The sequence below is a fragment of the Tinamus guttatus genome, unplaced genomic scaffold, assembly GCF_059628265.1.
Source record: "Tinamus guttatus ecotype Peru unplaced genomic scaffold, ASM5962826v1 Tinamus_guttatus_pri_ptg000033l, whole genome shotgun sequence".
Classification (NCBI taxonomy): Eukaryota; Metazoa; Chordata; class Aves; order Tinamiformes; family Tinamidae; genus Tinamus; species Tinamus guttatus.
The window spans coordinates 540,307-556,841 of record NW_028288567.1 but is presented as its reverse complement, the minus strand read 5'-3'; the positions used below and the strand labels follow the sequence as shown (position 1 = coordinate 556,841).

The window sequence follows — 16,535 nt, the reverse complement described above, 5'->3', positions numbered from 1 at the left end:
TAAACTTCAGTCAAATAGAAAAGAAGCCACTGAAAGAAAAGATAGAAAGCACAAAATATATGGTTACTTTATTTGGATACTGAGAAAAGGCTGCACCGAGTCTTTACAAATCCCACTTTTCCTCCCCCTCCAAAGTAACTTCTTAAATACGAACTCTGCCTTAAGTGCTACGCATACCTATTATGCCAGTAAATAATTTGAGAACTTTGAGAACTTTTATGAGAAAATTCAACCTGGAGGGTAATTTTCCATAAGTTTTTTGCTTGGCAAATGAAAATAGAGCTTTTAATAGATAAATATCCCTCCCTGTAATTGTTATTCTTTTACCATAATGTAAATTGGTGCTTTACGCCAATGCAGCTTGAAAAGGAAAAAAAATGAAATGGAAATAATGGGAAAAAAGCATAATAAATAAATAAAACCTGCACAGAACAGGGCAGAACACTGTTTAGTACTGCTAACATGTAAGCACAGGCTTGTTTAAAAAAAAAAAAAAAAAAAAAAAAAAAGTTGTTGCATAATTTATTCACTTTCCTACTAGTTTCACAGATTAAGAAAGATAGCAACACCATGAGATAACTAAAAGACTCCTTTTGCCCTTAGCTCAGTAATTTACATGTCTTCAGGTTTTATGTTTTTGTTGTTGTTTAATGTGTGAACACGGTGGAAATAACATTCACCTGAATTCCCAGTCTACAAAGGCAGCTAACTGCTCTTTGGTGGAGCTACACGTCCTCCAAGCACCATAAAGAGAGATTTACAGTAAGTGGTGACTAATCTGCACGGCGTATACTATACGTGCATCAGTGAGTCAGCTTGAAAGTTGTTCATTCACTTGAGCACCACTTCATCTTCCATTCTCTTCGTTCTGATCTGTAGACAGATCAGAAATCCAGCTTCACTTAATTCAAGGAGAAATTCTTATCGCTTTAATAGGTAATAGGTGCAGGTAAGAACTTGGTGCAATTGTGCAGTACTGACCTAAAACAAAAGCGACTTGCCTACACAGCACCATAAAAATTAGAACAAACACACACCCCACACTTTCGTTCACCACGAATTTTTGTTTCCAAGGAAGCAGCCTGCAAAGACAGTCTTCCCAGTAGGCACAAACTGACCCTGCTATTGAGAAAACTTCCCAGTTCCCACATTTGGCTGATGGTCGGGCAATCTGACTGCAGAAAGAGGGCAAGAAATGACAAGTTTAAGTGATCTGGTTTACTGGTAACAAAAACAGCAGCAGAACAACACAGGCACATACTACAGATAACAGGAATGAGCACATTTGACTTCACATGTGAGGAAACATTAAAATAAATTGCCTGGTACTTTTGTTCTCTTTTTTCATTTCTTGCAATTTACATAATTAGCAGTATGGATTTTCTAGAAATAACCAAAAAGTAAAAGTTCTACCTGAAAAAAAAAGTTATGTTTTAAATTCATAGGCTTAAATATAAGGATTTTCTTTACATGACTGAAGCACATTGTCCACTTTGTGATTAAAAATTTTTGAATAGCCAAATACAAGAATTAGGGAATATAATTAAAGCTAAGAGATTATCAGTACCAAGATTCCATCTTGTACTGCCTCCCAAATAGTCACACAAGTAGTTCAACTGTCCATAGTATGAACAGACATCACCACAGATGACTTAAAATTGAAAAATCTGGCCCAATACATAGTGCACTTATTCCAACGCAAGCCTTTCCAAGAATCACAGTAAGGCAATAATATACACACTATTGCCACAAAGTCTGCATTGCAACCCTGTTAGTTTTGGAGCATCGTACACTGGCCGAGAGCTAGTCTTCAAAACCCGATGAGCCCATGTCATTTTAATGAACCCCTACTTTAACTAACGATCATGTAGTTAGCCTAGGGATGCGAAGAGATCTTCAGCAAGAAAATATCGTTCCTTTCATTAGTCATTCTAATTCTGTGGTATTAGTCTATCATTTATGTAAGTGCATTCCATATTCAGATTAAAATTTCTTCTGCAATTTGAAAATGATTGAAACGAAAATCTGCAACAGCCTTATTTTATCACCCCTGTTCATATTTAGTAGTACCTCACTATATAGGTAACCATATTTGGCTCAACATAGGGACTTTTCATTAACAAAACTGGTTTTATCATCATAGTTTTTTGCTGTGCACCTCCATTTTTAGGTGTATTATTTCTTTAAATCTAAAGCTGTTTCTAACTTCAAAGGCTAATTTTTACTACAAGCAAAATGAAGGGTAAAATTCATCCTCTGCAATGCATCTTTGGTTTTCAAGCACCTAAATGGGGAAGCTTTTTTTCCACTTTACCTGCAAGGCATATTCTCTTATTCATGCTTTTTCATTATAATAGCAGTACCTTTTGAAAATTATTGAAGTTCATTATAATGTAGCTCTTTCAAAATTTCATATTCCTGAAAAATACTTTTCTTCTTTCAGGTATATCCTGCTTCTCACTTATCAAACACATACATGGGCAGCAGTACTTTTTCATCATGCTCCATGCAGCTCAGATATTTTACTGAACTCTGACAGCATAAAGCAAGTTTATCTGACGAAAAAACATAGAGAATTACTGTCCATCACCATCAGGCAGAAGTCTCCTCCAGCCTTGCAAACACACAGCATCAATGTGGGAGAAGCTACCTGCCTGTGTTTCTACAAGCATTTTAGTTTAGAAGTACTATTGCCTTCCTGAATGGAGATATGTCCCCATCACAATCAAATACAGGTTTAACATAGTTATGAATATGAATCTCGCCTTTCCAGGTACATGTGATCTGCTCACGTCCCGCTCCCCACTGTACCTGCTGCTTTGCCATGAGGCTTGAACACGCGTGGATGGTTTGCAGGACCCTCCTATACACAAAGTCTGAAAGGAAATTAGGGCTTTTGTTGCTTGTGTTCAGGGACACAAGTGGTTCCTACAATGTGCCCTATGTTGCAATGAATGGGATGGTGGAAGTCCATCCATGAACGGGATGGTGGACAGAGGCAAGAGTGCCATTTCCGCCACCTGAATGGCTATAAAAGATAAAAGCCCTGCCTGACTTGCTACCACTTACTTCAGTTGTGTTGCCAAAAAAAATAAAAACTTCAAACGATTTCACTCGATTTTCTTATATAAAGTATCCTGGTTCAGCACCTCACCATTAAAGCATATCAATCTCTGGAGATGGTTTTCTGCCCTATTTTTGCCAGGAACTCATTAGAATATCTACAAGTCCTTGTTTATTATCATTGCTGTGATGCTGAATTCACGTTTTTACACTGATCAATAAAAACTAAATCAACACACTACACGCCCAGCCCACACATGAAGAAAATTCATTTAACAAGGAGATCAAAGTTGTCTCCCTTCTACTGTAAAATCACAACCAGCCTGTTGGTTTTTACCAGTTATCTTTGAAGAATGATTGGAAATGCACAGAAATAATTCTGGAAGCGCATACTGAAATTGCAGATACAAAACAGAGATAGGAGGACACATGCAAATCCCCACGTGGGAGACCTTTGCTTGAATTTGAGCTGCACGGCATGCCGAAGAGCCACGTGAAGCACCAGTGCTCCTGCAAAGCCGCACCATTCAACGCACAGTAACGTTAAGCATTTATTTTGCTCTATCAGAACACATAAGGGCTCCTTGGCAACATGGAGTATAAGCTTTTGAAAAGTAACAATAAATAAATAAACAAATAAATGAGAAGCACCAAAGGAGTGAATGGTTTAGCCATGGAACTGCTTTCCTCTTCCCTCTCTGATACACTGGGGTATAAGCAGCAAGAAAACAGCAGTGCTAAATGCTGAGCTACACATAATGCAAACTTGTGGTTCAGATGATTATAGCTTCCTATACTTAGCAGATATAGCTTTGGTCAAGGCCACAGAATTCGTATTTATTTAAAGATTCGCTGTAATCAAGGTACCATTGCAAAGGTGACACTTCAGCCTTCAGAAAGAGTGTAACATGCACCGCTGTGTCTGCTAACAGCGACCTGCACCCAGCTCCAAGGGGGCCGCTTCTCCGCAAGGCACGGCCGCCTCTGATGCTCCGGGCAGGACCAAATGCAACCAAGCAGGACAACGAGAGACAGCTGGAAGACGATGAAGGAACTCAAAGCAGGCGCCCAAAGCATTGGAGGATGGCAGTACTAATTCTTGTAGCAGATGGGAATTACTTCAAGAGTCGTCAGCATCTATTTTTTATTTAACAAACTACTATTGTTGCTAACAAAGCAAATTCTAACTTCATAAAACAAGTAAATAAAGAGGAAATTTGCTAGGAATGTGAAATAACTATGATATTATTTACTCGTTTTTTTTTTTCTGGTACAGACAGGGTCTTCCACCACTTTATCTTCCCTATCACCAGAAAATGAGACAGCAGAGTAGTAAAGATGTAGTATTGATGGTACAAGTTCAATTTTCAAAACTGGTAGCAACAATCCTATCACAAGATCCTATTGAAATAGTTAGGAGTGATGTATTCTTTCAAAAAAAGGTCCCCTTTACCTGTTCCTTCTTCATGCATTGCTGCTAGATTGTCCAAAGAGAAAAAATAATATTTGGCTGTGACCAAAATTAATATTAATAGCAACCGCAACCTCTTTCATGCCTCCAAACTTTCACCAATTAATTTTCTATTTCCTTACCTGCAGGATTTTAAAATTGTTGCAAAATGAAAGTGCATAGGATCACTAATTAAGAAAAAATAGCTTAGCATATAAACAGTTTACTTTATAACGTACTTCCTGCTCACCGATAAGTTGTATTTAATTCTGCAGGGAGAGCAGAGGGCTATTTCAACCCATGGAAAACTTGATCAATACCAGCATTCATTTCACCAGGACTTGGTTAAGAACATAAGAATCTCCTAATCCCACAGGAGTGCCCATATACATTTCTACCATAGGACCACAGTGTTTACCACACTGATCTGTCCAAAAGTACCTGCAAAGTTTGTAGTGGGTGTTCTGCTAAGAAAGAGAAAGAAGTTAATATTGACATCAAGTGTAGGAATTTTTAAAAAGTTTTATTCATACAGTTGTAATAGACATAACCTTATCTTCAAGTGTAAATAGAGCCCCTTCCAGGAAAAATCATTTCTAGTTTGGATTTGGCAAGCAAAACATGACAATACTGGGAAGAGCACACTCTGCCAGTATAACTGGAGCTCAGAGAGGACTCTTACCCACACAAAACTGCTGCAAAACACCATACCCTCCTAACATGAACTGTTTTACCAGAAGAATTTTTGGTTTAAAGGGGAGAATGTATTTAAGGCCATGCTTAAATACATAACATGATTTTTTTTTCTTTTAAATATATGAACGAGAACACAAGTTTCCCTCCATCCCTTCCCCCAGCCCCCAAACCTACACACTAAAAATATATAAATAAAGGAAATGAAACTTCCCCATCAATGAAAAGGGAGGGGGGGAGAGACCAAAGGCAAAAGTGGGTCTGCACAGTATCTGTTATAGCCAACTAAGAGTCAAACAATATTTTTGTTTGTTTGTTAAGGTAGAAAACTCTGATCATTATCAAATTTTAAATTAAATATCCCCTTGCTACATAGGTTGGGTAAGATTTGTTTTTCACAGCCCCACTCTGAAATTATTTAGGAATTTATCTGCTTAAAGAGAAAGTAACTGATATGAGTTCTGCAATGCAAGAAGGTCCAATCCTTTAAGAGTCCTGACAGGACTCATTCTAACTAGACAACGTGAACAAAAAAATCTCTCACCATCAGACATCTTTTAAGAGAGAGTTGCTGATAGTTTAACATTTTTCACATGTACCTGTTTGGCTGGGGAAATCTTTCCCCAATCCCTATTTTTGTAGTTTTAACATATCCGAGACGAAGCTCTTCCTCATTAGCAAAGACATTTGAACAATCTGCTTTGCTATGGAGGCAGAGAAGTCTAAACATGAAGGAAGAACAAAAGCAAAACAGAAGCTCTCAGCACAGCGCTTCAAGGACACATCACAGTGCAGGCTCTATCAAAAATCTTACAGCAAGCAGTTGAGCAGGGGGGAGGAGGGGAGAGAGAGCAACCATTTTCTAGCTGTCCCAAAATAAGTCCCGCAATGGCTATTTCATAAATGTTTAGTGGAGGGGCAGGTAAATTCAGTATTTGCGTTCATGTGCCTTGCAAGCCATCAGCACACGCAGTGGTACAACAAACAAGATCAGGGACCTGAGAAAAAAATTCTAACAAATTGTGAACTGTAAATTGGAGAAAGACAAACTAAAAAGATCAACAACTTTTTGAGTCTACATCGTATCAGCATCTTGGGTCTTTCCAGAGCAATTTATCCATCAATTATGAAAACTTAGGTGGGCTGCTTGTATGAGACATATTACACTTTGTTACAGAGCTAAAACCACAAGACTCACTTCACTCAGAACCTCAAAATATACCTAACACTACAGAAATCACCCAAAACGTTCCAACATCCTCACTGTAGTATGTACAGGTTAATTTAAAAAAAAAAAAAAAAAAAAAAACACTCTATAAAACCATCAATATCGCACACATTAGAAGCATGCACCAGGATCACCCAGATCATTTTTCTCTTCAGGAGAAAGTAACACAAACGCCAGATTTGCCTTCTAGTTTTTAAAGCAGCAGGTTGTGACCTCATCACATTTTCTAGCTTTCCTTCAAACAAATCAATGTCTTTCTTCTTTTAACAGTCCTGTACATAGTGCTCTCAGAAACAGAATTTTTAAAAAAGCAGGAAAATGTCACTGGACTTAAGTCGATTCTTTTGATCGATACTAGGTACATATTTTTACAGGATAAACTATTAATCAGAATTGGGGGTCTATTTTGTGCTTGTCTAGAGGAGCTCGGCACTGAACAAGGGGGCTGATGCTGTTTTGAGGCCCCGTCCTCAAGTGGGCCTAGGAGAACCCAACCCCCCTGGGCACCACTCAAGGCCTCGCTCTGGGAGCCCATAACATGGCAGCCAGGGTAGAAGCAGAGAAAACACACAGCCATGACAAATGTTTTGCTCTTTCTGCATATGGCAACTAACAGCCAACATGAACAAGTAGCACTACGACTTACTGGCTGAGCACATTACCTAATTCATCCTCCAGACTGCAGACTACAGATGCAAGGACAGGGTGCAAGGCGCTCAGCACTTCGGAGCAAAGGGATCCCAGGAGACCCTCCCAAATACTGCTGGATAACCACGCTGTGCACAAGCACATGCCATTCAAAAGCAAATCCAATGCATCTCTTCAATCTACTTGGTTTTAAGCATAGAAGGGGGGGGGGGGGGGGAAAGGAGATTTTTTTTGCCACTGTTCTTTGAACTCTGCTCAGACACAGTCTTTGAAGGAAGAGCAGTCTTTCTTAAAATATATTTGAATGTGCTATTTTTGTCTTTATCTTAGAAGGCCTGATTTCCCCTCACAGCCCTGCAATTGATTACAAAAGTACGTTTCTCAGGGCCAGATAAGTTCAGAAGAGGTTTTTCTATCTCAGTATGCAGCAAAACATACGGAATTTGCTGCCTTAATTCTTTTGTTGCAAATCTGACCCCTTCATCCTACAAATATTCAAATGCACACTAAGTCTACTCTTCTAAATAGTGCCCTGGAAGTCAATGTAACTACTCATGCTGCTCGACTTATGTAAGTAATTGAGCGCTTGCAAGCAACAGCAGACGGAATTGATGCACTCAGAGATGGTGCAATCTGCACCAGACCGGTGGAGGACAGGGAAAAGAATCTAACAGTATTTTAGAGTATTTTTCATACAGAAAAAAATTACAATTCTGATCTAATTTTCCATTTGAAGGGCAGGGGGAAAATATTGTTTCCATATCAACCATTAGTTTATATCTACAAAACACTTGTTGATTTAAAAAAAAAAAAAAAAAGGAAGCTGAAATGAAACTACCTTATCTTGCAAATTATTATGACACATCACAGAGAGACGTAAAATCACCCTCCAACACCATAATCTTATGATGACATTACAGATCCCAGGCTCTGTCTTCTTTGGTTTGTTACTGTCCCACTACAGAACTGGGAAAGGGAAAAGAAAATGTTCTCAAACACTTTGCAGCCAAGTCTTTAAACGACCCATTTCCTGGTAGATTAAAACAAACACGATATTAATGTTTTAAAACATTCCTAGCAAAATATTATCTCATACAGCTTTATGAAGTCCATGGTGCATTACAGTAGTGCTGCTCTTATGCTTTTCTCATACTCCCGACCCAATGCTAAATTATAATCTCAATTTATAACAGCAAACCACTTAACTACTGGAAAAATGGAGAAATGACCTGAGAAGTGAAAGTAACAGAATTTAGAGTTAAACCCAGGAATTCTTTCTTCTTGCCTAGGCTTGGGGAGTGCTGCACAAAAGTCAAACTAACCTGAAAGGAGGACTGGTTTTATGGCCTAAAATACGCCCCATAATACTCTCAGAGACATGTGATCAATAGCAACATAAAGGTCGAGAAAATTAAATGGATAGGCAATGAAGACTTGTTGAGTCTATCTCAACATGAGTCAGTACCAGATAGAGAGGTTAGTCATGTTGTGGGTTATTTATGCTGCCATTGGCCCATTTGCAAGTGATGCAGACGGCGGCAGAGGCCGGACCCTTCCTCGCTCCCCTCACCCCGGCCCTCCCCTGCGGAGCGGTGGCTGCACATGCTCCTACCAGGACACTTCAGTGCACCGAGGGCCTGATCACGCATCGGGCACAATTTTTATTTACTTGCTTTCTCCATTAAAATCTTATTACTTGCATTTGAGGGTTTTTTGGCTTTTCAAGAGGCACTGGTTTGACTACTGCACTGACAATGCTGCTCAGTTCCTTCTTGGGAGTCTCCCAACTCCAGAAACATAAGCTGCTTATCAATCATAGGGGGAAGGATCATAAAAGTACTTAATTGTGCTAAAATCTGTACGTATGGTACATGCAAGCATTTAGTTTTTCCAAAGTAGACATGTAATAGAAACCGCCAGGCTATGTTATATAAGAAGAGAACATGTAAGGCCTGTGTTCTTTCCATGCAAAAAGGAAAAGCTACTTATCTGAACTCGCATTACTTGTGAATAAGCCTATTTACCATTGCATATTTTTGTTTGGTACAAAGTTGCACTGTGCCATATGCGTGTTCATGGAGCCTGCACGAAGTAGCACTGTGAATCTTTAGCATGCACCTGTATCTTCCATCTTATTAAAGACGTGGCTCCATTCTGATCCAATTGAGCACCAAGACAAGATGCCTCCAAGTTCATCCCTAACCACGGCCAACAGCCACGCACACCAAAGGCACACGCAGCAGCGACTCGCAGCTGCACCAGCGCTGGGGGGACAGGCCACCCCGTTGCAGCAGTGCGGCAGGCCCACGGGCTGGACACGCACGGCCAGCGCGGCAGCCCTGGCCTGCTGAGGGAACTCCCCCATTAGATACTTGCAGGAAAATTACAGCTGGATATAGATAGAAAACTTTAAGCGGGTAATCACTGGGGATCACAGCATTAATTATGCAGTTGAGAACTTTGCAACATTTTTCCGTAAATAGTTTGGTTATGGGTCATCGTATTTGCTAGTACTTCTGCTGCTACTGTTTTAGTCTGTAAGGATCCATGAGCCCCAACAGCAGCTAGAGGAATCTTGTCAGTGTTTGTGGATGGAGACAGCAAGAACAGGTCAGATTTTATCAGATCAATACACAGTAAGTTTACATTTTGCCTATTCAAGCCCAGGTAGTCGAGTGGTAGACCCGAGAATGCGCTCTGTGAAGTCAGCACAAGGATGAGTAGGCATTATCCATTTATTAACCAGTTAACTGCCAATTAATTTCACTTGCAAAGCACCTCCCTGGCATTCAAACATCTCCCTAACAGTTTTTTGTTCGTTATCCCACGTATTTCGAAGGGGGCTGGGAGGGGGAGGGAAAGGAAAGAGAAAACTAAGTTGTCTGCGCTGGGGTGCTTAACTGCGCCCCATGCACTCCTCGCCGGGGAAGGGGATAGGAGGGGAGGGGGAATTTCTCACTGCCACAAGGCCACGCGCAGCAGCGCCGGGCGGAGGCGGCCCCGGGACAGCCCCCGGGCTCTGCCCCGCAGTCACTCCACGCGGGCTGCGGGGGACGCGGCCACGCGGGAGCGGCTCCCCCACGCGCCCCGCTCACAGCGGGGCGCCCCGGGGCCGCGGCGCGCTCGGGGCCGGCGGCAGCCGGGCCTCGCCTCGCCTGCTCGGCGCTGCAGACCGAAAGTAGCTGCAAACTTTTTCCCCCCCCCCCTTTTTTTTTTTTCTCCAAATTTTTCTTTAAGCGAAGCCCCAGCTAATGCAAAAACGAAACTCGTCAAGCGCTCGCCTACCTGGCGGTAAGTCTGCAACAAGTGCACGCAGCAGCCGGGAGCCGGGACCTGGCGGGGCCGGGCGCCAGATAGATATCTCTACACCTATGCACGTATGGATTTTTTTTTTTTTTTTTTTTTTTTTGCGGCGCTGCTGGAGCCAATTGCAAAATTAACGTATTCCGGAGCTTGCCCTCGCTCGGTGCTACTTTACTTACAGTAGGGCGCCCATCCTGTAAACAAATATCGCTCCGCCAGGAAACACGCTTCCCTCATCCCCCCCAGCACGGGCCCCCCCGGTGCGGCGGCACCGGCACGCGGGGCGGGTGGGGGCGGCCCCGGGCACGGCGCTTACCTCGGGCTCGGCCTCCGGCGCGGCGCTCCCGCGGGGGGCTCGGCGCTCCGCCCCGCCCGCGACGCGGAAAAAAATAAATAAATAAAGAGGAAAAAAAATCCCAGTGTCAGCAAATCCCTGTCAAATTATTTTCTTGCAAAAGAGAGAGAGAGAGGAGGGAAGAGGAGGAAAAAAATGAAAAAGCAGAAGCAGAAGGGGGAGGAGGCTGCCGGCGGCGCCGGGATCCCTCCGCCGCGCCGCCCCTGCCCCGGGCACGGAGCAGGAAGTAAGGTGGCGGTGGCGGTATCGGCGGCGCCGCGGCCGCCCGGCCCCGCCGCGGGGCGAGGGGCGCCCGCCGCCCCCGGCCGCCGCCGCCGCCCCCTCCTCCTGCTGCCGCTCCTCCTCCTCCGCCGCCGCCGGTGGCCGCGGCGGCCCCTCCTCTGAGGGCTGCGGGCGCAGGTGCCGGCGCCGCCGCGAGGAGCTGTCAGCAGCGCGGCCGCGGGGCGCCCCATGGCGCGGGCACCGGCGGGCAGGGGGGCGGGGGCGCGGCGCCGCGACCGTTAGAGCCGTGGGGAGCGGGGCGAGGCCGGGCCTCCCGGCGAGGCGCCGCCGCCCGGGACGAGCCCCGCGGCGCCCGGGGCCGCTGTGGAAGTTGGATCCGCCGTGCGGGGGGGAGCCGGGTGGGAACTTGCTCCGGCGGCCGCGGGGCTTCGCCCTGGACCGCCTCGGGCTGTGTGCCCCCCTCCTTTCATTTTCTTTTAATTCTGCAGATGTTTTGGGGCTCCCTTCTTCATTGCTTCTGCCTCCGCGGAGCTAAGAATGTGACTCGGGTTGCGGCAAAACGGCCTCTTGCAGGGCAGGGCTTTGCATCTTGGGGCAGATATGTGGATGCCCGACGCTCTCCCCACGCTACTGACAAGTTTGCTGTCAGAAACCCTAGCTGGAGAGAGAGAAACTGAAACAGGGCTGGACGCGGGGCCTACTTGTACCTTCAAAAATGTGAGGGAAAAATTGAGAAAGGGCAGGCAAACACCACAAGGGGTTATAACTTGAGCAGGAGCAAGTCCTTGGTGTTGGCGTTCCTGATTCGGACCTGCATTACGACAGTTACCGTCGCCCTCCTTTTCTTTTTATGGTCATGCTGGTTTCCTGGTTGCATGGCACTTCCCTTGGGCCACTGCTTTTAGTAATTTAACCTTTTATGAGATTGTTTTGATTTACAGTATGGATCAGAGCGAGGAAGCTCTGCCCATCGCGCAACTGCCCATTTAACTGCTCTGCTGTATGCAAAGGTCACCCTTGTTTAAAGTGTTCGGAGAAAGATTTTTCTTTCATTTTTTTTTTCTTTTTCCCCAGGCAACCAGTCATTTTCTAATTTTATTTTTACTTAAGTGAAAAATACCATTTGGATATTGTAACCTCTTTGTGCTGAGCTGTGCAGAATTGGTGCTGTTTGGGATTCAATGGGAGACGTGTTTGCTTGCTGGCATCCAAAGACATGTAAACTACATTGAAAATAGAATTAAAACCACAGCTCAACTTGTGCCTTGCCTCCTGATTGTGTGTGTGTATGTGCCTAGTTTGAAACCCAGAATAGCCTGCCTTGCTTGTGATTTCCAAAATGACCTTTGAGAATAAGCAATATAAATTAACACAGTTTTTAATGGGTTTCCCTCAACATCTCGGCTAATCAATACAGACAGGTCTATGTTGGTCGGGCTGATGCTGGTATTTGAATTACCTAAAATATGCAGGGTTTTGTTGCAATGTTCAGAATAGAAGCAAATGTGTCATATAGTCTCAACTTGAACAAAGAGCCCTTATCAAGCAGCTTTGCGACAAGCTACAAATTCTACCCGTGTTATTCTGCCATAGCTCATTTAGGTACACAAATCTCTTCTGTATGAGGTAGTTTCTTAGCATTGGGCAATATTTCGAGAAAAACGTGGGGGCTGACTAGAGCTAGACTACATTCTTTGTTCTTCTGTAATTTATGAATTGCTCTTCATCAAAAGCAAGAAGCTTCAATTTATGTTCTCAATTTTTCTGATCCTTCTTGTAATCTTCGAGAATTTGAGCATCAGGCTTCCCGGTTTTGAATAACAAATGAGGTTATTATTTACCACATTAAAACTCAGAATAACTCCGTGTCTCAGTCATGATTTTGCTTAACAAAATGTTGGTAATGGTAACTGAAGGCAAATGCATGTGCCAGGAGCCCGGCACCACGGGTGAAGCCCAAAACTGGCTGAGCTGCTGCTGTCTGGAGGGGAGGTTCACGCTCCTTGCCCAGCCCTCCCAACGATGCTCCTCTCTGCTCCGGCTCCGTTTCTTTCTGGGTTAATGTGGAGCCGCTTCAGTGATGGGCTGAGCACCAGGGTCAGCAGCAGGGAGCTGGGAGCGGAACGGGGGAGGACAGGGACACAGCCTCTCGCAGCACCAGCGAACCGTCACGTTGGCTGCGCTGTCTCCCGAAACCTCCCACCACTTACAAGTACCAGTAAAGCAGTGAACATCTTATGGTAACTGCCATCGCTCTGTCAGATTTTTGTTAGAGATTACTGATTTTTTTTTTTTTTATTGAGCAGGGTTGCTTTAGAAATGAAAGCATTACAGAAGTCTAGAAATGACAGAGGTCTCTGATCACCCTTCTGGTTAACTCCTTTCTGATACAGGATTGTTGTCTTTATGTTCCCAAATACCCTGGCCAGCTTATTTTTTTCTTAGAAGGATTTCCCCTCGAATCTGTGGGATTTCCAAGGAAGATGATGCTGAAGAAAACATAAGACTGTGGTAGAAGGCAACATAACTTTGTTCAATACCTGCAGCAGTTAAAATAAAATCCTTTAAGGTTCCTTAATGAAATGTATTTTAAGTGGTTTAGTGGTCAAATGGACAGCTAAAATATGGCTGTCCATCCACTTTCTCAGTATTGGACGCCTGCTTCCGCACAGAATTTCAAATTGTGGACATATGTTATACTTTAAAAAGTTAATAAAAAGTTAATAAATCAGGCTTCCATTATCAAATTGGTTGGACAAAACTCACCATAGCTTTAGCTGAGTTTCAATATGGGCCTTTTGGTCCATGCCGTGTCTACTGCAGGAATTAAGATCAAAAGAAATTTCAGTTGCAGGGTCTGACCTCCTCCAAAACATGGACCGTAATATCTTTAACAAAGACTGGAGCTTGCTTAACGCCTCCTTCCCAGAAGAAAGGCAGTCAATGCGTAGGTTTCGAGAAATGGCGAATGCGCCTCCTGCTACTGGTTGCTTTAATCTAATTGTTGATGACCTCATGGTTAAGTATTTAGACTAGGTTTTTCATTCTCATTTGTTGGTTTTCTTGCATAGTTCTGCTGTCCTTTCTCTCCTGGATTCGTTTAGTAGCCTTGATAAGCTAAATAAGGACCACTGGTGCCTTACTGATTGATGCTAATAGGCTAAGAATAGTTTACGAAGTAGAAGGCGTGTTTTCTGTAATTGCTCACAGTGTGTCATAATGGAAGTATCCGCAGCACCCTGTATCCCTAAATATGGGAAAAATAAATGGGTGCTGGTGATGTTTTTGCTTGGAGAAGTTCCAGTTACCCCTGTGCTCAAGAAACTCTGTTTCTTCGCTTTGCCTGGAGGCAGCGTGCACAACCCTTCTCTCGTGCTTGTCTTCATTTGTGCCAAAACTCAGGGTTTCTCACTCTTTCCACCTCTCGCCAGTAAGCAAAGGTCTCTGAGAGCTTCTAGGATAAAACAGCGTTGACTCTTTGGTGTCAGTTCTTGGTACTTCCATTGCAGTTTAGGAAAACAGTCAAGTTTGAAATGGAGCTGAATAACTTCTAATGGAAATGTATAGGGAAGAAGTCCTCTCGGTAAGGGGCAGACCCACACAGGACCAGCAGTGGTCTCAGACTTGCTTATCTCAGCTGCTGCTCTGGCTGGAGATGTGAGGATGGAGCAGAGTTGTGTGGGGAAGTCACAGCGGCCTAACCTGGTCTCAAATTGTGCTGTCATTTGAAAACCAACAATAGAAGTAAAACCCTTTTTTTAATTATAAGTCAAAAATCAGTGTGTTGATTGCATAGCACAGCATGCAAGGAGGAGAAAGGAGTACAAACCCATGCTACAGTCATTCAAATGCGAAAGCCCTGCCCTGCAGGTGCCTTTCCAAGATGCCCAAAACCAAATTAAATTAGGTAGCTATAGTCCCATACACCTTTCACAAGTTACTTCCTCTAGCAACAGTTTTTTGCCTCCAATTAGCACTGACACTTATCTAGGTTCCCTGTAGAGCTAGACCAGCATATGTACCTTGTAGAAAGTCTTTTTAATTTTGCACCAAATTGCTTCACAGTCAGATGAGGAACAGAGCTAAGAAGACACTGTTGGGTACCCAAAAGTAAGATTTGGTGCAGCACCCCTTTAAATTGCCTTTAGTGGTTGTGAAACTGCAGCTGCTATCACTTTGGGCAGATAAGATGCTCTTTAACAAGGTCAGCCCAGGAAGTAAGTTGCTACCATAGAAAAGGAGAAGGAAAGGGAGTGGAGCCCTCAGCACCCCTAAATACAGCCTGCTTTGGTTGGTTTTGTGAGTTGAAAAGTTCTAGTTTTAAATTCACTTAAATCATAGGTGGGAAGGTTAAAAAAATAAAAGGGGGGGAAAAAAAATAAAAGCATGGTGAAGAGCTGTTTGTATGTTAGTTATGTTGCTCAGCTGTTTTTCTGGTAGTGGAAAGAGGTGCCTGAGCAGCACCCTGGCCTTTGAAGGAGGGGTGATTGAGTCAGGGAGCTGTGATAGGAGCACTTAGCAGCTCTTGGCAGAGCCTGGGCTTAACCTGCCTGTGTCCTGAATCCCTTCTCTGCAAAGGCTTATAACGCTGCTGTGCGAGGGGACTGTGAAACGAAGCCTGCCGGGCACTTAAAAACGTTTTGGTAAAGAAGCTGCAGATATGCAAATTAGAAATAGAGCTGAGTCAGAGTGCCTTTTTTTTTTTTTTTTTTTTCTCCTCCTCCCCTTCTTCCAAGGACCTTATTGCTCTGTTCTGCAAGTACGTAGCGGGGAAGATGGGCTAGAGGCATTCACTTCTTAAATTCCTGTTTTATTTTCTTCCAGTTTTGCTTGGTTTGTGTCAGCTCCCTTTTCTGTTGGGAGAATCATTCCTAAAACCCTGCTGTCAGGAATAACACGTGGGCAGGCACATGCCCATAGAAGGGGCTGATGACGGGGGCCATCCTGTAGGATCGGGCTCTGGTGGGTAGCTCTCTAGCTTGTGTGGCTTTTCCACACACTGGAAAAGAGAAAATGGTTAACTTGCAAAATATATAAGCACATGTACATAAAATGTATGTAAAAATACACAAATATGTATTTATAATACATATAAAATATATAAATGTATGGTAATTATATATTAAATACGAGTTTATAAATTTTAAACAATTACATAATGCACACTAATCTCTGTGAAGTGAAACTAAATGAAAATCTCATCTATTTTTTAAAAATGCTTTTCAAATTTTAAATTGATGATGTTGTTTCAGCTGTCCTAAACTTCAAGGCAGTAATACTGTCCCCATGTTAAAGATGGGTAAACTGGGGAGCTGGAGTTGTCAAAGACCATTCAGAAAACTAGCAGCCAAGTTAAAACAAGAAGCCAAATCCCTGAAGTCTTGGCACCAGACTCTGCCTCGAAGAGAGGCCATTATTTTTCAGATTAGTCTTTTCTATATTTATATGCCCATCGCAAAGTTCTTGGGGCTTTGACAGACATGTGAAGAGTAAATGTTATCCATCTGTGTGAGCTCCTGGTGGTAAAAGTGCTGCAGGAAGAAACGCACCATCTTCTAAATGTCCTTGCCTTG

General features: G+C 43.3%; 1 protein-coding gene across 6 annotated transcripts in view; it reads right to left on the bottom strand.

Moving 5' to 3' along the window:
- The window catches only part of TRERF1 (transcriptional regulating factor 1), a 98,357-nt gene extending 87,577 nt beyond the window's left edge, over nt 1-10,780 (bottom strand). For 5 of the 6 annotated variants that reach the window (XM_088531721.1, XM_088531714.1, XM_088531745.1 and 2 more), the window contains exon 1: nt 10,368-10,780. The gene's annotated coding sequence lies outside the window, so the exon portion shown is untranslated. The remainder of the gene's footprint in view (nt 1-10,367) is intronic. The other variant, XM_088531730.1, reaches the window with a different exon arrangement.
- Nucleotides 10,781-16,535: the final 5,755 nt, after the last annotated feature.